The sequence below is a fragment of the Orcinus orca genome, chromosome 4 (genome assembly GCF_937001465.1).
Source record: "Orcinus orca chromosome 4, mOrcOrc1.1, whole genome shotgun sequence".
Lineage (NCBI taxonomy): Eukaryota > Metazoa > Chordata > Mammalia > Artiodactyla > Delphinidae > Orcinus > Orcinus orca.
In genome coordinates, this window is record NC_064562.1 from 89,962,148 (window position 1) to 89,980,872 (window position 18,725).

Consider the following 18,725-nt stretch of genomic DNA (forward strand, 5'->3'; position numbering starts at 1 on the left):
CATACAGGTCACTAGCCCATGGACTGGTTGTCATTGCCAAAGAAATAGGCTGAAGTTAGAATGTGATTTATTTGAACAATATTGTGTCAATTAGGGCCTAAAAGAAAGATGCTGGTAGACTAGCCCTCTTATCATCCTAAAAAGAAAAAATGCACTAGTTTTACCAAAGTTAAGAAAGGAGATACTACCAGGATGATAGCTTTCTGATTAGTAGGACATGAGGGGGAAAATGCCCCTGGGGACAGACAGGTAAGTGTGTATAAATTTCACTAACTCTGCCATTGCTATTTCATATGACTCTTCAATCAAGAATTGAACCTGAAAGTGTCAATCAGTGATGCATTGAAGTAAAAATGCCACTTAGATTCTGGAACCAAATCTCCTTCTGCTCCCCTATAGTCAGTACTGACCTAGTTTCAACTGCTGGCCCCATAGCTGGATGCTGTGGCAAACCTGTTCCTGGCAACTCATGGGATGCTCCACTCTCCTACCTGCAAGTCACCACCTCTCTCTGTGAATTCCTGTTTTGATTGATGGTCATATGAAGCTAGAAACCTTGGAAGCAGGTTGCCTGCTCTTTTTTCTCACTGCCACTCCCTTCCTTCTTCCTTACCACATTCAGGTGACATCAGATTCTCTCAGTTCTGTTTATTCAACAAATCAGGGAGGGTTAAACTGCAGTAAATAGAAATCATTCTAGCTGTTTTAAGCAGAAAGGGATTTAATATACACAACTAAGTGCTTATACAATTATTGGAAGTGCAGGTATTCCACTGGACCTTGAGGCCTGGCTTCCATAGTAACACTGCAGAATTGGCCTGTCAGGGGAGCTGCTGCATTGCCACAATCAGGGAGGTGGGGAGTTAGAAAACCACCACTGGAACTACTGAGTTCAGGGAAACACCTTTTTCCGGGGTCAGAAAGCTACCACTGCCATGTTTGCAACAGATGCATGCCATATCTGCTAGATCCACACCAGCAAAAAATGGGTGCTCTGTGATCTACCTGTGCTCTGTGCTCTACCCACAAAGCTAGCAGCCCCATGGGATGATGCCACAGGAACACTCCACGTGTTTATGACTGTGCTTGCTGGAAGAAATAGCAGAAGCAGCCAGAAACCTGGCCCCTTCCTCACTTTTTTTTTTTTTTTTTTTGTGGTACGCGGGCCTCTCACTGTTGTGGCCTCTCCCGTTGCGGAGCACAGGCTCTGGACGCGCAGGCTCAGCGGCCATGGCTCACGGGCCCAGCCGCTCTGCAGCATGTGGGATCTTCCCGGACCGGGGCACGAACCCGTGTGCCCTGCATCGGCAGGCGGACTCCCAACCACTGCGCCACCAGGGAAGCCCTTCCTCACTTTTATCTTCCAAACTTTGCATAAAATGGATCCGTTTGTCAGAACTCACATTGCATTTGGAGCTTCAACTGCAAGTGGTCTGGGAAATGTGGTTTTTAGCTTTCCAGCCTTTCAGGACAAGGAGGTACACTGGAAGAAGAGTAGAATGAGATAATTCACAGTATCTACCACATTCAACATCTCTTGAACAGCCACTGCCATATGGACCTGGTCATCTCATCTCTTACCTGAACCATTGCAATTTCCTCATAACTAGTCTCTCAGCTCCAAAGTTCTCCCCCTCTTCAATCCATCCTCTGTGTTGCACTTAAAACACACCTGGGATCATGTCACTGTCCTGCTCAAAATCTTATCACCCATAAGATTATGGACCATTCTCCTTTCAAGTCTCTTATCCATCTGGCCCCAACTCACCTTACCAGCTGCAAATCCTGCCAATTCACCACCCCCTAGGCTTTGGTCACACTGGGTGTTAAATGCTTTCACCACTCCTCCCCCTATCTTGTTATTGTTCAAGACCTTCCCCTGACTAGAATTCCCTACTACCCTTCATTTTTCTTATTTTTAATTCCCTGTTCAAACGTTACCACCTCTAAAAAGTTCCCTTCACTTTCCCCCTCTTTCCACTCAGGCAGAATTAATGGGTTCTTCCTGGCATTTTGTATCTCTCTCTATTGCCTTCCTTGCTTTGTATTATGTATAGTTAAATATGTGTCTGTCTTTCCAATATGAGGGAATGGATCATGTTTCTATTCATCTGTGTATCTCCAGTGTGTGATTCTTGGTAGATACTCAATAAATATTTGTTGAACAAATGAATGAATGAATGACTTGTTCACTGTGTCTAGGACACCCTATCCCACTTGACTAGCTTTCCTCTTCAGCTTATAGACATTCCGAGGCCTTTCTCCTCTCAAAAAGCAAGCTTTCCTTTGATCCTCTGGCTATTATCCTATCACCGTTCTACATTTCAAGCCCAGTTATCTGAAAGGGCTGCCTACACCTGCTATCTTCACTCCTTCACCACCCAGCTTTACCACTCTACCAAAATCACCCTTGTCTAGGTCACCAGTTATCTCCTAGTTGCTAAACAAAATGATAGTTTTCAATCCTTATCTTACTTAACACTTTGCCTCTCTTGACTTTGTGAACAAGCCTTCCTTCTTGAATCTCATTCCTTCCTGGGCTAACACTTTCTCCTTAGCCTTCTCCATGGACTCTTCTCCCTTTGTCAGGACACAGTTTCTGTCTCTAGTCCTCTTCTCTTCTTCTCCCAACACTCTGGGTGATCTCATGGCCCCATTATCCTCCTAACTCATTTCGTATCATTCTCTCCTTCCATCCCTCCACTCCAGCTACGCCAGCCTTCTAGCTGTTCTCAAATAGGCCAACAACACTCTTGCTCTGCCTGGAGTACACTTCCTCTGGGTGTTTGAGTTGCTCTGTGCCACACCATCTTCATCCCTCTCAATGTAACCTTTTCAGAGAGGCCTTCCCAACAACTTTTTTTTTTTTTAACATCTTTATTGGAGTATAATTGCTTTACAATGGTGTGTTAGTTTCTGCTGTACCTGATCACCTTTGAAATATTGCAACCCACTTCAACTTATTTTTCTTCCTTGCTTTACTCTTCTATTCCCTTCCCTGCTTTATTTTTCTTCATAGCTTCATGGTACTTACCATCATCAAACCTGCTGTATATTTGGCTTATTTATTATATTTTGGTGTTTTTTTGTCTGTCTCTCCCAACCAGAATGTAAACTCCATGAGGACAAGTTTGTGCCTGTTTTGTTCACTGCTGTTTTCCCAAGTTCTAGAACAGTGCTTGGCACAGGGGACGGTGTTTAATAAATGTTTGTGGAATGAATGATTACCTCTACTCCAAACCTTTTTGTGTTTCCTAACTCACCCCCAATAACTGATCAGTCACTAAGCCCCATGACTCTTACCTCCTAAATATATTCTTAATCCTCGCTTCTCCATGTGCTTTGCCTCTAGTCTAGCCTCCAACAGGTATGCGAATTTGATCTCTGCACCCCCTTTTCAAAGCCCTTCTGAACTCCTTAGCATAACAGATAGTTCTCATGAACTGGTCTATCTCTCAATTTCATTTTACACTACTGTCATCCAACCCTCTAGCTATAGAGAGCTCCTTGTCTCAAACCCCTGAATCCACCATCTCTCTTGTTCTGGGGTGGTTTTCACTCTCCTGAAATACACTTGTCAACTTCTAAGCAACCTACAGGCCTCTCAGTTCTGACATCATCTCCCTTAGTTGACCCCTAAAGCCTGAGTTAAACTGCCATGAACTTCCTGGGCTTACACACTGTAATGCCATTGGCCGGTTGCTTACCTGTTGCCATAGAGTCTAAATTCCTTGAAGATAGGGACCTTATCTCATTTATTTTTCTATATTCAGCATGATGCACAGAACCTAACACATAATAGATGCTTGATAAATATTGGTTGACAGTTGGATGATGGATCATAACAGGAAGTACTTACATTGGGCTTATTATGGTCTGGTGCTCTTCCCAGCACTCCAATTACAGTAACACATGGGAACTTCCCAATACTCCTAATGGTGAGGATACTGGTAAGGAGCCTAAAGACCCGGGGTGGTTAAGTTATTTGCCCACAGTCACACAGTTGGTAAGCAGCAGACACAGGATTCAGACTCAGGTATCTGGCTCCACACTGTCTGTAACACTATGCTTATACCGGTGATGGATGGATGGAAGGTGTATACCAGGATAGTCTAAGTAGAGAAACAATAGAAACAAAGGTGAGAATATTTACATTATTTTTATGTGGCTTTTATGGTCAGTAAATTTGGCCATACCTGAAGTGAATTCTGTCGTGTAAAATACTCATCCCTGGACTTCCCTGGTGGCACAGTGGTTGAGAATCCACCTGCCAATGCAGGGGACACGGGTTCGAGCCCCGGTCCAGGAAGATCTCCCATGCCACGGAGCAACTAAGCCCGTGCGCCACAACTACTGAGCCTGCCCTCTACAGCCCGTGAGCCACAACAACTGAAGCCCGCGTGCCACAACTACTGAAGCCTGCGCACCTAGAGCCCGTGCTCTGCAACAAGAGAAGCCACCACAAGGACAAGCCTGCGCACTGCAATGAAGAGTAGCCCGCACTTGCCGCAACTAGAGAAAGCCCGCGCACAGCAATGAAGACCCAACGCAGCCATAACTAACTAACTAACTAACTAAATAAATAAATAAATTTGTATAAAAAAAATACTCATCCCTTACAATGTATGTGAAATTAAAACCTTATTCAGAGGGAGGGAGACGCAAGAGGGAAGAGATATGGGAACATATGTATATGTATAACTGATTCACTTTGTTATAAAGCAGAAACTAACACACCATTGTAAAGCAATTATACCCCAATAAAGATGTTAAAAAAAAAAAAAAACACCTTATTCATATTTTGGACAACACACTTTGTATTCACTCTCCAATGTGACCCTAAACCTCAGATCCTAGATGAGCTAAACCCTACCTTCCCTGACACACACTTCTACAAATTGATATCAAAACATTCAAATGTATATCCACATTCACTCATTCATTCAACAAACACGTTCCGAGTGCTTCCTGTGTGCCAGGCACTGTCTTTACACTGGTACTACTGCTACTGGAGTACACACGCCCATATGTAATATAATCATAGACAATATAGAATCTTTTCTGAGGCTGTAGAGTGTAGTGGTTAGGATCACAGGCTAAGGAGCCAGACTGCCTGGGTTAAACCCCAGCAGTGCCATTTTCTAGTTGTGGGATCTCAGCATTGTCATCTGTCCTGTGCATTGGTCTCTTCATCTATAAAATGGGTACAACAACACTCTGTCTCCAGGGGTTTTTGTGAGGATTAAATAGTTAAAACATGTAAAGTGCTTAACACAGCATCTGGCAAATACTCTGTAGCAAGCACTTAATAAATGTTAGTAATTTTATGTTGACAATCTTTTTTAATAAGTTATTGCTGAATGATTGAGCTTCTTATGTGAGGCTGTCTTCCATTATAAAATAAAAAGAAACCTGGAGGTCTTCTCTGATGGGGAATAAGCCTTAAAGAGATATAAAGGAATTAACCACATTTGTTGCCATAACAAAACCATGTCTTGGTCTCGAGTGGGCCTTTAAGGGCCTGTAATTTACATTAGGGCTCCTTCTATCTCAGCAGGCGGGTGAGGCGGGCTTTGGCAGAGCTATTTGTGCAGGAAGAACGGAGGTCAAGGGACTTCTTGTATTAAAGGCCTTTCTCAAAATGAAGGATTTGGATTCTGAGATTAATGTTCGAAGTGAACCCCTGCTATACTTAATTCCTTTTTCTGTGAACTCAGTGCATTTTTAAAATTCAGCTAGGGGCCCTCCTATGGTGTGGCATGGAAACCACAAACCCAGACGCCCTTCCGATGGAGTTCACACTGCCCTCCCTCATCTTTCGACCCATGGGCTGATGACTGCATTCTAGGGTTAGTCACTGTGCTAAATTCTTTGGGTTAAAGTGTTCCCAGAAATAACATGTCTTAAATTTGCACACTTTAGATCCACTGGGGACTTAATATAAACATTTAAAAATAAAAGATTTCTTTAAAAAAGGCTTCTATGGGTAGTTAGTGGCCACCATGTGAGGAAATGAGAAGCTGTGGAAACTGTGGGGATGAGAGGTCTCTTTGGGTCGAGTTGCATTTTTTAGATTATAATAGGGTTTCTTTTCTGAATAATTTCTGTTGGGCAAAATATCAACAGCCTCAACAGAAAGCTTGGGTTCACATTGATGATTTTATCCCATCTACCAATAAGTTTTCTGTTTTAGGTAAAATTAGGAGGAATGAGGGAAACTGGTGGAAAGTAAATCCATTGAGAAGATATTTGCCTTTTTCACTTTATAAGATCAGCTCCCATGAGAAATAAACAATAAAAGCTCTCCTCGCCACAAAAGTCAACTGCTTATCATATAACCGCTGTTACAAGGAATTGTTATATAGGGAAATGATTATAACAGTAATAATAGCAAACAGTTATACAGCGATTACTATGTGCCGGGCATTATTCTAAGCTCTTTGCACTTACTTGTTACATGCCTCATTTAGGCCTCACGTGTACCATTTTAGTGCATAGTCTTTGGTCTTAAAAAAAAATAACTAACGTGTTGAAACTTAAGAGTGTGTCGAGCACTGTGTTTTTATGTGTATCACCTCATTTAATCTTCATGATGACCCCACAGTTAGGTATTGCATCAGCCGCAAACTGAGGCTCAGAGAGTTAGGTAATGCTCTCCACAACTGCCAGGATGCAAACTTCGGTCTTATTGACATCAAGCCTGAGCTCTTTATCTTGCTGCCCTTCTGTCTGTCATAGAATTGGAAGCATACTGCATAGGGTCAGTATGCCTCACTTTCACAGGGATATTTGATGGGGTTCTTTGTGGGTTTCCAGGCCTCCAAAGTGAGAAGTGTCCGGAAACTCTGGCTAGAATTTCCTAGTCCTCTCCCCACAACTAGGAGCTAAAATAATTGTTTGGAACTCCTTGATTCTGTTCCCTAACTGGGTATAGGAATAGAGTAAGCACAGTTCTAGCAATAGGAATAGTGAAAAGCAGTTAAAAAAAAACCCCAAAAAAACCTGAAACAAAAAACCTTGGCTCTGCTATTTACCAGCACCTTGGAGCAACTCTTGGTAACCTCAGTTTCCTAATCTGAGCAGTGGGGTGATACAAATGTTTTGTGACTTACCCATACATACACTGTTGTGATGACCAAAGATGACAATGCATCATCATTGGAAATTCTATGTAGATGCGTGGTTATTATTGTACTGTGGTTCTCTACAAAGGTCTGAGGCTTGCCCCTATTAATGAGGGTGTCTTGCAATAGTGTTATTTGACCTTAAATATGCGAAAGACAATTCTTTTTTTTTCTTTTTTTTTTTTTTGCGGTACGCGGGCCTCTCACTGTTGTGGCCTCTCCCATTGCGGAGCACAGGCTCCGGATGTGCAGGCTCAGCGGCCATGGCTCACGGGCCCAGCTGCTTCGCGGCATGTGGGATCTTCCCGGACCGGGGCACGAACCCACGTCCCCTGCATCGGCAGGCGGACTCTCAACCACTGCGCCACCAGGGAAGCCCGTGAAAGAGAATTCTTTGTGAGCTGTGGAGTAGGTTTTTTCCAGGTACAAAAGGAAATACCATTTCTGGAGTACCTACTATGTGCCAGGAATCATAATGAGACTTTACCTCTCATTTCCCTCTTATAGAAATCCAGAGAGGGAGATGTTATTATTTTATAAATGAATAAACTGAAGCTCAGCACAGTTAAGCAATTTGCCCAGCATCGCATAGCTAAGAGGTAAAATTTAGATTCAAACTCACGCTATGGGAAAACAATCTCCATGCTATTTGCATCCACTCTAGCACTCTGCCTTTTAGGCAGAAGGGACAGAAGCAAACAGAAAGCAAAAGCAGGGGTCTGCAGAACTCAAATGCCCCAGGATTATGGGGTTTGCCTGAGAATTAAAATGATGATGATGATGATAATAGTAATAGTAAAGACGACGAACAGACATCAAGGTCATCCAAAAAGAAGTAATAATGAAAGTTTACATTTCTTTTGCCATAGGCTGCCACTGAAAAAATCCATTTTGTTTTCTGTACATTCCTAGGGATAGCAGTGGGAAGTAGTTAGGAATAAGAATTATACCCACTGAATAGGTGGCAGTGTACAAAACTGCGAAAGAAAGAGCAGAAGTGCCAGGCAACATTTGAGAGAAAGTAGCCAACTCAGAACTGCCATAAGGACTTGCTTCCAGGGCCATCTTCCTTGACTCCAGCTTCAGTTCACCTGCAGTCACTGACCTCCGCACTTTCAAACTCATTGTATTATTCCTGGTCATTATTCCCCAGGTTTGGCCCAGTCCTTCCTGTAGAAAAACCTGTTCTGAGGTGGAAAAAGCTGTGAGCCTGAGAATGTCCCCTCTCGAATTCTTTAACTCAGAGGGTCCCTGACACTGGGAGGCTCTCAAGGCCACAATCCAGATATTTCCGGAAAAGAAAAGAAAAATTCAAGCTAATGTGGAGTTGGAGTTTTTAAGTTGTCTTGCGGTTGTGGAGCCCTTGGGCATGCCTGGCAGCTTAGGTACTGTGAGAGAACCTCGGAGAGTTCTCCATGTCTGATCTTCATGCTTCACTCTGGCTTACATACTGACAAGGAATGAATCTAAAACTCAGAAAATGTTTAATTGATCTGTTATGCCTTGCATCATAGAAAGATAAAAAAATCAAAGGGATTTAAAATGTTTCAGAATTCTTTGCTGGTTTTAAGGAATCATTTTTTCCCAAAAGGTGGCAGATGCTGCTTTTTGATTTAACTAGAACTGAGAACAACCCCAGCCTCACCACTCAGGGAAAACTTGCACTAATTGACCTCAGTGCCTTCAATCTGCAAAATGGGGATAAAGTACTTCATAGGATAGAACTGTAGGATCAGATAAGGTGAGGTGGGTGAAAGTGCACAACAAAGTACAAAGAGCCTCATTCATGTAAAGGGACTATGATTTCTTTCTTTAAGAGTGAAGTTAAGTGGAGGCAAAAGGGTGTCAGCACTGATCACATCTTAGCCTTCAATAATCACTTTTGAATATTTATGAGGCGTTTGGAAATTATTTCCCCCGATTGCACACTGATTTTCAAATGGCAATGACCATTATTTGTCCAGCATTGGCTTTTAACTGAATAGGATAAGTAACTCTCCCAGGGTCAGACAGTAAATTAAGTGCCTAAATCCAAATTAGAATGAAGCACACATCCATGGTAGATTGCAGGGTCCTGAGTTTCCTCTCTGTTAGTGAACTTCACCGATTTATTTTCATGTATCTTGTCAACCTGGCAACTTTTAAGTGAGATGGAAATCATCTGAACACTATTTTACAGGACCTTTCTTTTCCATCACATTCAAGACTGTCCACAATGAATGTAAACTGCAAAAACCTCATCGTTAGAATCTTCCAGAAACAGAGGCTGGGAAAGGTTAAAAAAAACAACAAAAACAAAAACACTGGCTCAAAGCCTTACAGCTAGTGAATGGCAATGCTGGATCAAGAGCCCACTTCTCTGCTCAGGACCTCTCCTCTTCACAAAAAAGCCATAGTACAAATAATAATAATAATTAAAAAAATATATAGTGGCAGCTAACACAATGTGCCAGGCACTGTTCTAAGCTTTTTGTATGTATTAACTAATTTAACCGGCAAAAAAAAATTTTGGAGTATTCCTTCACTAAAGCAGCCCAGTGAGAAGCAGCACTTTTTTTTTTTTTTTCCTCAGTTGAATGACATTGCAACCCGAAATCACAACTCCGTTTTAGGTTCCTGGTGGTGCCTGCTTCCTCTTCTAGTTTGTTTAGTCACAGAATTCGATTCCTGTTGGCCGATTACGCGCCTACAAACAGGCTTAGCGCTCAACTGAAATGCGTGAGGCTCCTTAACTCTTGTATAAACAGGTAATGCGAAGGGGTGGGGCACAGATTGCGGATTTCTTTGCGACGGGGCTGGGGTGGGAGTTAGAACTAACTACCCAGAGATCAGGCAAGGTGAAGGGAGGGCTTGGCTGCTGTTTTTAAATGCAGTGTTTTTTGTTCCCTTTCTAGAAACCAGCTGCAACTTTAGGTCAGGGCGCATTAAAATGAGCCACTTCTGAACGAGCAGCGCCCAGGCCCCAGGCCCTGCTGTGAAGGCCCCGGCAAAGGTCAGGGCTTGGTCCGCGTGACGTTCCAGCCCGTGCTCATCCAAGCGGTGCTCTGCCTCAGGTAAGGACACTCTGGGAGGTTCCCCCGTCTTCAGGCCCGCCGCCGAGCTCGCGGTGATCCTACCTGGTCAAACGACTTCTTTCCTACGGGGGAAGAACGGGGGTGGGGTGTACTGATCGGCTCGTGATTCAACAGCTGGTTCCTTATTCCTCAAACGTGGTTCTGCTTGGGTTCCCCCAACAGCCCAAAGGGGCCAGACGTCTGATTCAGACAGATGTCCTCAGGTGGCGCAGGTGCCACTTCTGGGGCTGTTTCTGGCTGTCTGAAATGGATGTGACTTTTTGAGCGGGGAGAGAAGTCTGTGAGGTGAAGTCCCCAAATCTCTCCCAGTCAAGACAAGATTTTTTTTTTTTTTTTAACCTTCAGCAAAGGTATCTGCCCTCCTTAAACAACAGGAATGTTGCACTGGCCTTCAGCCAGCGAAGGCTCAGCGAGCAGGATAAAATTTCAATGCAGATTTACGGGAAGTTGCCGGTGCTGGGAGTAAAAATCTGGTTTGGTGAGTTTAAGGGAAGGGAGTAGACGAGAGACAACCTTGCTACTGTGAGGCGCGGAGCCTCGGCTGGGGGAGGGCAGAGGGAGGAGGGAGGAGGGAACTGGGAAGAGCTGGAGCCGAGACTGAGCGCTCCCCGCGCGCAGCACCGGACGCAGCAGGGCTCCCTGGGCCGCCGGTCTCTCCCGGGTGCGGATCCGACGCCGCTCTGCCAGTGGAATCGCCGCGCTTTCAAGTTCACGCTCCCGCCAGGAATTTAGCCCCAGAGAGCTGCCTTCTGGTTATCGCTCCTGCTTCCCACTTTGGAATGTGCAGTTTGGGACAGTGAGAAGCCGGGGCTCAGGGAGTTTTCCTCGTAGAGAGTTTCTCTCTGCAGGTTCCCAAGGTTAAGAAATTCTGACAAACTGGAATTCCCAGAGCCTGGGAGTTAAGCCTCAAAAGATCTGTTGCTTTAAGCGGCGCGGTAGGGAGTAGCTGGACACTCCTTATTTTGGTTTTACATTAAAAAGAGGGAGGCCGAGAAGATGTTGTAGGTTACTTCCTAGCTCTGTAAATTGCTACCGGGCTGTGAATGGTGTTAATTTCTGAAGTGGGCGACTGCAAATACATAACAAAGGTAAGGTAGCTTTGGGCAATCCTTCTAACTACTGTCCCTTAATCTTACATTTGGGTCCCAATTTTGAAATCTTGTTTTCTTCCCTTTTTAGCCCTTATCTCCCCTCATTCTACCATCCCCCGTTCCGACTCTGGTATATTTAAGGGGAAAGAAATGGTTTATAAAAAGATTTTAAAAGCGTCAGCTACTGGAAAAGCAGAAAATCGTATACAGTCAGCCCCATCGTTTCCTCTGGTGATGAAACCTTTTCCATACAAGAAACAGATTTTTTTTTTTTCGCTCTTGAAAGCATACGATTGGGCCGTCCAGAGGCACAGGTGACTTTTTAGACTCAGATTATTAAAGTTAGATTGAGGAAACCTTTATGACAGGCATCTCGCTTAAGAGAGTGGTAAGGCGGGGGTGGGGGAGGGTTGCTGGGGCGTGTGATGTCTTCTTGTACTCATTTACCTCCCAAGGTAACACTGAGTACAGGCTTAGTTGTTTAAAGTTAAAAATTCAGTCCGCATAGAAGCGTTGAGTTGATGAACTCAGACAGCTGACAAATCAGTCACCGGATATTTAAGAAATCAGGTAAAATAAATGAACTGGAATTTTTCAAATAAGTGATTCATTTTTTATTTAGGCAAAAGTTCATGTACTCTTGGGTACTGTCCCAAGGCATTTGGAGATGCGACTTCTTTCTTGAAAGCTAACCAGAGATAGTGTCCTCCAGGTACTCACCCATAGGCTGTACTGATTTGAACAAAAAATCAAGCAACTTTTTTCTAGTGGCGTTGTAATGGCTCACTCAGTTTTCTTTAGCATGAATGTAGGTTAGAAATGTGTTCTTTCAAACTTGTAATGCCGGAGTCACACAAATTTTTTAGGGCAGAGAAAGCAAAGGGTTGACAACACAAACATGAAGAGGTTGCCACAGTTTGAAGGACCATTGCAATTTAGACCAAGAGCGTCTGAGAATTGCAGGTGCCAGTCCTAAAGGGTGAAAGGTTGTCAGCAGAGTAAAACACAACCTCTAGACAAAGACAAAGCCAAGTACCCAGTCAAGGTGATGAGATAGCATTTTGCGGGAGTTTGTGTTGCTGTTAATTTAAACCATAATCCTTGTCAGATTGAGGATATGAAATCTTGGAGGGAAACAAAACTAAACCAGTCTGAAATGGAAACAGGAGGAAGGAAAGAAAGAAATTTGGGTTTTTATATCCTTTCTTGTCTACCTCACCCTTCACCTTGTTCTGATACATTGGGTTGGCCAAGAAGTTTGTTTGGACTTCTCTGTAACATATGGAAAATCCCGAACGAACTTTTTGGCCAGCCCAATACATACCATTGCTTAATTACTGCACATAGGGAGAATGAGGAATCAGACATTTCACAAGAGCCCAGCTCATTACTTCAATATTTGTTAAAGGAAGAAATAAACTGACAAAAACCAATCTCCTAGCCTAACTCTGCCATGCTGCTTTACCTGACTAGGTTACACTTAAATTCTGCTCAAGAGTCTTTTGTGAACATATGCTGAAAGTGAATCAAATTTTGAAGATTTATTATCTTTCTCTTAGTTTCTGAGTTTTCAGAAACTTGTAAGATTGAAAACTCGGCATCATCACTTTACTACAATCTCTATAGTTTTAATTGTCAATGTATTTTTGATTCCCTACCTGTGCTGCTGTAGAGTAAATTTTTGCCCAAAACAGTTGGTGACGCTGAGGATGAAATCAAGATAGGAAGCAAGGAAACTATGTGCTTCTGGACACGTGTCTTCAGTACTTGCTCTGACTAGTGTTTAGCACTACTCCCATTTTTTTCCCCTCACATGATAAGAGCATTCAGATTAGACTGTTCTCTTTGGTTTACTAGTAACAGAACCTGTTCTCAGTAATTTAAACAAAGATTAGAAGGTTAACGTAGATGAAGTTATTTTCTAACAAAATGAATTTGCTTTCCAAATTCTACTTTTGATCTGTTGATTAAAAATAAATCACGTCCCAGATGATTGAGCTTTGACTGCCGTAGGACAGTATTTGCCTGTTTCAGACAGGTTCCCATCTCCACATTTCAAATCCCTTCAGATTTTTCAGGACTGGATACAGGGGTGCTGGTTGGGGGAGGGAGATCTCCTCAAAGTTGGACCGAGGTTCAAGTGAAACTATGATTCAGATTTCCCAGAGGATGCATAATCCTAGAAAAAACTTACTCTGAAGAGGGCTTAAGCTTGGGATTCATAAGACTTAGAAAAAGGATAGATTTTGCATGAATCTAGAATTTGTGTGCCACACGTTTGTGAAATTACAATGAATATGTAAATGAAGTTTAAAAAGTGTTTGTCGGAATGATTCCAAGTTAAAGGTTCTATTGGAACATTTCAGCTACTTGCCTTATTAAGAGATATATTTTTCCTCTTGGGACCAGTCTCTGTGTCTTACGACCATGTTGATTTTCTGGTTTAATATTCTAAGACGTGTGTGTTAGTCAAAACAACCACCTGCTCAGAGCAATTGTTTCAAAGGACAACTGGAAAAAGATTTTCAATAATGGTAGTGCTGGGATGACTTGGGTTATGAGATAGAAGGCCTTTAGAAACTCCAGAGAAGAACTAGCATAGAAATGATAATAAGTAATTGTTCAACTGCCACCTCAAGTTGTTCAAAACGTCTCATATGGAGGGATTTAGGGGGAAATGGCACCCTGCCACTTTTTGTGTGTGGTCCTGAATCATCTTGTCAGTAAAACGCTCCTGAGATGGTCTGAGCTTGCTTTCTGATTGTTTCTCCTCCTTTCATATTTGCCTCCCCTTCTGTTCTGTCAGCCTGTGTATGGGGGAAAGGAGGCAGAGGGAAAGGATATCCTTCCCTAGAAGTCAGTGTACCCCCTCTTTTCGGAACCTCTTACTTTTTGCCCGGAAAAGGGGGCAAGGAAGGAATTTTCCAGTGAAAGTAGAAGAGGAGAGAGTGTCTGGAGGAATAAAATGCCAAGAAACAGGTGAGCTCCAAACCCTGTTAAGTAATGTGCTCACCCGAAAGCTCACATGGAGATTATCGATGCCCTCCAACTATTGCAGGTGAACTGGCAACTGTAGGAATTTGAGGCTCACCCCCCTTTTGTAATTCAAATGCTCCTAGTGCACTGCAATAGATGGCTCATCTGAATGAGTTCAAGATGTCATCTCTAGGTACAACCCAAAGTAAACTGATTACAAAAGGCACAAGCCTTTCTTTCAACTATGCTCCACTCTGCCTTTCCTCTACTTTCTGCAATGGTTTAAGGACACCTGAAAAAAAAAAAAATCACAACTTAGTTTATGTAATTTAGGTATATAATACGAGCATTCTTTTTCATTGTGGATGTTGAGTTTTTGTCATCTTAGGAACTTAGTTTATGCAAAAGTGATTTGTGGGTGTGTTTAGATGTAAACAGTTTATATGTCTGTAAAATACAAAACATGAGGAAACTGATACTATGATAGAAATGCTCGACTGTATTTCATAGTTTTTCTTTTTGGTAAGCCCTATCAGGTTTTAAGAGTGGGGTCATTTTAGAAATCAAAAGAACAATCTACCTTTCTGAAGGCCACTTAAGAGAGAGGACATCAGAAGACAAAGGGCTGGTGTAACCCTGAAAACCCTTTGTGATTTTTGAGAAAATATCAATCCTTTGGTCTCAGCAGATTCCGGGTAGTGCAAAATGTATACTTAAAATTACAGCCATTTACATTAATCAAGAAAACAATCGCCGGCCTCAAATCACGGTATTTGTCTTTGGGAATACTGTATGTTTGTGGTTCTTAGGAACATGGCGGCCCAGTGCCAAGACCATAGTAGGTGGGTGTATGTTGATGAAAGGGGATTTGCTGACAGCGTTTGCCTCCTGCTTATGCTTTGCTTTGGCTAATAGTCAATTTTGCTTATATTCCTTGAGTTTCCACCTACTGGGGAAAAAAACAACCTGATCTCAGAAGCAATGGATAATCCACATGTGAGTGAGCAAAAGTTAACTATACCTAACAATGGGCAATGGGTGGAAGTGCAATAAATGTGGGGCATTGTGTAGCTGAAACAGGAACAGGACACTTCTACCTGACCAAGGAAATGCCAGCCTGTAAAAATTATAATAAAAAATATTTACCTTTCAGAGCACTGAGACCTGGCTCAGTCATTTTAAGCATTACACATCATGCCAAAAGAAAAAAAGAAGTATTGAATAAAATGAATAAGATTTTTTTCAGATGTTAATTCTCCTAGGTCAATTTGATTGCCATTCTGAAAATGTGTATTTGGGCCTTTTGAGCTCAAGTAAAATATTCATGTTTCTGAAAAGTAGGCATCCGTGTCCATGATGATGATAGCACTGTGCCTTTTGAAAAGACAGCTTAAATAATATTTCTTTTTGTTTGCTGTCATTTATTTTTAAAAATAATAACATGGTTCTTGGTACACCAAGCCCTTGCCAAGATTAAGCCCATCTTCTCAGTCGCCTTCTCGAGACAAAGTTGCCTTTGTGTAACAACTGGGAGGATTTGGTGACACAGAAAACTCAGTGGGGCACTGCAACTTATTATTAACAGAAAATTCAATGGCCTGATGTTTTTTCTGTTGCTGTTATTTTTATTCTACCAGATAATATCTATGACATATTTCTCCATGCAGATGATCTTACTATTTTATTTTAGACTTTCCCAGGGAAGAATGTAGTGGTTGAGAATTTACGTTGGAATTTAGTTAGATTATAAAAGGCAAAAGCTGCAGCGTACTGATGCAGAGGAGAACTTGGCTCTGTGGGCTAGTTCGTTCTGGGGGTAGTCAGCAAAATTTGGTCGCGTGTGGAGGGAAAGAAAAGGTAGCTAGCAGAGTGAAAATGACAACCTGGGGGAAAAGGATGACCATTCACATTAAATTTAAACTCCATGGGGAAGTGTCTAAGAACACAGTCTACCTTGGCGCAAATCCTGGCTTGGCCACGTATGGGCTCTAAGCAGGTTACCTAAAAAAAAAAAAAAAAAAAAAAATCTCTCTGTGACTCAGTTTCCCCAACTGTGAAATGCCTACCTCACAGGGTTGTTATAAGGATTAATAAGTTAATCTACTGTGTAAACAGTGCCTGGTGTGTAGTCAGTATATGGTACATAGTCATCATGATACACGTCATGTTTGGATGCCTTTCTGTGTTTGAATTCTTATCTCACTATCCTCCTCCTTTCATGACCTCTTCTGCTGGTTGTAATCCAGGTTGCTCTTCCTAAGATCACTCCTTTTGACCAAGCGCCATTGCCATTATAGGCAGGCACTATTTTTGCAAGTTTCTTTTGGTTTTTGTATCTTAGTTGTATGGAGAAAATGTAACTTAGAATCACCAAGGTGCCTTTTTCTTTTCTCTCAGAGAGCTATATGATGTTGATTAGAAGCAAAAAGAATGATGCTATTATATCTGTCAAGTGAGAGACTGGCAAGTGTCTTGCTGACAACGGAATATAGATTCTGGAAACGGCTAATGCAAAGTAGAAATATTTTGTGTAAAATAACTTAATACAATACAGCAAACTTAAGTAGGTCCTATTATGACTTTTGTTGGTTAGTGTTAATTGGTCATAATCATAATCACAGTATGAGACTTTCTCAGAACTGCCACAGTGTCTTATCTGTGCACTTCTCATGGCATTTTATATCACTTGCTACTTGTACATATACTGTTTTCCCTGCCAAACAGAAATTAAGAGGCAGGATTTGTGTCTGAATAACATTTGCACCCCTCAATGTTCCTATTTTATAGTTCAGTGCTCAATAAATAAAATGAGAATTTCTTTGCCCAAATTAATTACCATCTAAAATAATGCATTTTTGCATTCCATAGGCATGTATTTTATATATATATATATATAGTTTTTATAGATTTTATTTATTGGCTGCGTTGTCTTCCGTGGCTGTGCGCAGGCTTTCTCCAGTTGTGGGGGGCTTCTCATTGCGGTGGCTTGCGGAGCACAGGCTCCAGGCACGCAGGCTTCAGTAGTTGTGTCACACGGGCTCAGTAGTTGTGGTGCACGGGCTTAGTTGCTCCGCGGCCTGTGGGATCTTCCCGGACCAAGGCTGGAACCCGTGTCCCCTGCATTAGCAGGCGGATGCCTAATCACTGCGCCACCAGGGAAGCCCTATGGATCATATTTATTTGGATGAATTCTACTTTTTTCCACAAGCATTTTAGCAAAAGTTGTTGGATAGAATATGATGGAGAGGTAGTGAACTCAGAAAGCAACCAGAATGGAAGCTTTATCCACAGCTAAGCCTCTGAAAGCATGGCAGGATGGGGGAGGCCAAGGGCAGGGAGGAAGTGAATTGTTGTAGTCCTTACGTGTGTTTAAAAGTTTATACCTCTTTTTTCTGCTCTTTAACATCCTTTGAAAGGCCCAGACTTGTTACTAGGTAATTATGAGAAGGGGAAAAATGCATTTTGTCAAAATTAGAAGGAATTTATTAGATAATTATAGGAAAAAGTGCGTTTTCTCAAAATTAGGGAGAGTGAACAAAGAGATCCACTGAGGAAGAACAATACCAAGTGAATAGATAGCTCTGTGAGCCACAGTGGTGTGGTGTTTCCAGTGGGGCTGCTGGTATACTCTTGGCTAAGGCAAAGACAAGAGGAAGGAGGGCAGGTGGCTGAAGAAATATTCAGAGAATTGCCTACAGTGAAATCCTATTTGCAGAGCAAAGGGAATCCTGTAACAAGCTAGCTCTAACCAGCTGGTGCAAACAATAGTTTGGCCCAGGTACCTCCTTGGCTCTTTGCCCTACATTGTGGGTTCCAGGATGCACCTCAAGTTATATGTAGAGTTGCCAATGAGTAAACAGAAACTACTAACTCCGAGGGTACTAATGAGCCCTGGAATTTGTGCCTGGTATCTGCAGTGGCTCCATATTCAGAGACAATCACTCCCAGCAGATGAGACCAAGCCTGGGAAGGCAGGGATCTTAGAATATTCTCCCAGCATCCTTCCCAGAGTGGAACCTAGGAGTCACTCCCGCAGCGGGACGTGTAGGAGGCCCACAGACCCTGAATCAAATGGTAACACCCATGTTCTCACACATCCTAGTAACGTGTGAAGGGTCTTGCCTTTTCCTCATTGGCTAGAGATCAATGAAATTGTCAGGGGAACTGCAGTCTGCTTATCTGTTCTCCCTGCTTCCACCTTTGCCCTTTATCCCATATGCTTGGTTCTTGACTCAGTATCCAGAGTGACTCATAAAACAAAGTCACATCATGTCAGTCCCCTGCTGAAAACCTTCCAGAGCCTCTGTGTCTCCCTCAAAAGCCACATGAAGCACTGCCTTTCTAGTCCCATTACCTCTTCAATCACACCTCCTACCGCTGACTCTGTTAGCACTTTGCTTTAGCCACAGCTTCATGCCCCCGTGGCCTTTGCAGTCTTTGCTCCCTCTCCCTGAACCATC

The 18,725-nt window shown here is 42.6% G+C and overlaps 1 protein-coding gene and 1 long non-coding RNA gene across 5 annotated transcripts in view; one reads left to right on the forward strand and one right to left on the reverse strand.

Annotated features, from left to right (window-relative positions):
* Positions 1–1,062: 1,062 nt before the first annotated feature.
* LOC117200073 (uncharacterized) lies at positions 1,063–10,345 on the reverse strand. The gene is made up of 3 exons (XR_004481516.2): positions 10,241–10,345; positions 3,708–3,788; positions 1,063–1,483 (listed from the first exon to the last, which is right to left on the reverse strand). It is a non-coding gene; the product is annotated as an uncharacterized LOC117200073 (long non-coding RNA).
* RBM47 (RNA binding motif protein 47) overlaps positions 9,903–18,725 on the forward strand; it is a 165,989-nt gene continuing 157,166 nt past the window's right edge. The window contains exon 1 of one of the 4 annotated variants that reach the window (XM_033421697.2): positions 9,903–10,177. The gene's annotated coding sequence lies outside the window, so the exon portion shown is untranslated. Of the gene's footprint in view, positions 10,178–10,753; positions 11,287–18,725 lie in introns of those variants that run through there. The other 3 variants (XM_049709586.1, XM_049709585.1, XM_049709584.1) reach the window with 3 other exon arrangements.